Source organism: Pteropus vampyrus, unplaced genomic scaffold (genome assembly GCF_000151845.1).
Source record: "Pteropus vampyrus isolate Shadow unplaced genomic scaffold, Pvam_2.0 Scaffold329, whole genome shotgun sequence".
NCBI lineage: Eukaryota > Metazoa > Chordata > Mammalia > Chiroptera > Pteropodidae > Pteropus > Pteropus vampyrus.
The window spans coordinates 120,630-122,659 of NW_011889110.1; the positions used below are offsets into that span (position 1 = coordinate 120,630).

The following is a 2,030-nucleotide window of genomic DNA, read 5'->3' on the forward strand; positions in this document are numbered from 1 at the left end:
TTTCCAAGTGACACAATACTTGTGTGAGCAATTTTTTAATAAAATATATTTGATATTTTTTAAAAAGTGATGTGTTAAAGTCAAAGTAAAACCTGTTTCTCTGTAAAATTGTTTCAAATAACTTACCCAAGTCAATTGCCCTATGAATCATTGAATAGTCAGGTTAAGTTTCAGAAAATCTTCTCAGTCCTGTGTATTCTTTTGGCGGCAGACACTGGGAAGAAAACAAACAAGTTCCTGAAACACTCTTGCCAAGCCAGAGTTCAAACACTCCCTGGGGTGCGAAGAATGTTAAGAGAAGAATTTAAAACCATAACTGTTCTTTTTTCTATATTAAGTTATAGCAACTTTATATCAAACACTTGCTCTGTACCAGGAGTTATACTAAAGATATATCTATATACACATATAATATAATCATTTTCACAACATTCTGAACTTTAGCTTATTATCTCTATTTCGCAGATGGAAAAAGTGGAGTAGATAGTGGAGTCAGCGGGTAAACTGATTATCTGATCATTTGGGACACACCACCAAGCCACTCCTATACAAAGCATGAAGCTGCACACAGCACAACAGCCATTGTTGAAAGGCTGCAGATTCATCAAACAAAAAATCAGGAGACTTACCAAGAGGACCGAGTTCCTCCGCACTTCAGTCTCATTCACTTTGGACCCATGGTGGACCAGAGTAGGCCCCTCCCACTCACCTGTGAAGTTCAAGAGTGGCCTCTAAGCCACATCGCCAACATGATGAGGAGGAGGAATACAGCACATGTCGCCCTCTAGAGACTGTCTTGTTGCAGGATGTGGTTAACTGGCCTCTTCTATAAACTTGAAAAGGTGATCACATTTCTTTGTTTCTGGGTGACGAATATGACAGCTTATGGGGGGCTCCATGGCAAGAAGTCCATTCTTCTTCCTCTAAGAATAAATGAAGGGCTCTGATTATGGACAATAAGAACATGAAAATGCTCTAATATCAGAAATGGATATATCAAGTGCTTAACATTTAAAAACCAACTTTCAAAAGAAGATGTGAACCTGAGGACATGTTTGTGTAGCCAAAAGAACATCCTTAACAGGTAAAAGATGAGGCCTGATAGAGGATCCTGGACTTGTGGGGATGAGTCTTATCTGGTGGGAAAGATTTGTCCCTTCTGAGCTGTCTCCCCAGGGGAACTAGAAGTCTATTCTCTATAGCGCTGAGTGCTTATAAATAGTGCCAACACACTCCCCACTGTTTGTGTAAATAGTCACTGTCCCACTAACATAAAAAGGAGGCTGTTTCCAGGTCACTTGGCAATCATATGAAAGGCAGAGGTAAACTCTGAGTGGCCATGTACTGAAGCCAAAGTCATTACGAAGGTGGAGCTGAGAACCAGTTCTTTCCAGTCATAGGAATGCTTTCCACAGTGTCCCTTGGGATCCCATACACGAACACACTCATGCCCAAGCTGTTCTCAGACTTCTTTTCATATCTACTTAGCTGTATAGTCACATGCATAAAACCAAAACACTGTGCATGAACTAAATGCCACTGAACTGTATACTATAAAATAGTTAATTTTGAGTTATGTGAATTTCACATCAATTTAAAAGAAAAAGGCTTCCCAGACTGCTGATATATATTCAAAAAATGTCTTTCTCAAAAAGAAAATAAAGAAAACTAGCCCAAATTTAAATAAATAACTAGTAGATGTAGACAGACAAATATCTGAAAGAGAAAGATATGCAAAATGGGTAAATGAGAAAAGGAGAGGATACTGAAATGTAAATAAAAATAAATGGGAGAGGTTACTGGTAAGCTATCTGTGGAAAAAAGTAAAATGTTAGAGAGAGAATGAATAGTTAGGGAAAAGGAAACCAGAAAGGAAGACAAAGTAAAAAGGGTACAATAAAGAAGCCGAGGCAATAAAAATGAAAAAAAAAAAAAAAAAAGAGGAAGAAATGGAAACAATGAAAAAGAAAATTGAAATAAGCTTTTATAAATGCCATTTTATCAACATTTAATCAATTTACATATTGCTA

General features: G+C 37.2%; 1 protein-coding gene across 1 annotated transcript in view; it reads right to left on the minus strand.

The window, feature by feature from the left end:
* Positions 1–141, minus strand: part of LOC105304106 (olfactory receptor 6B1) — a 98,170-nt gene extending 98,029 nt beyond the window's left edge. The window contains exon 1 of the mRNA XM_023522070.1: positions 127–141. The gene's annotated coding sequence lies outside the window, so the exon portion shown is untranslated. The remainder of the gene's footprint in view (positions 1–126) is intronic.
* Between the last annotated feature and the right edge of the window lie 1,889 nt (positions 142–2,030).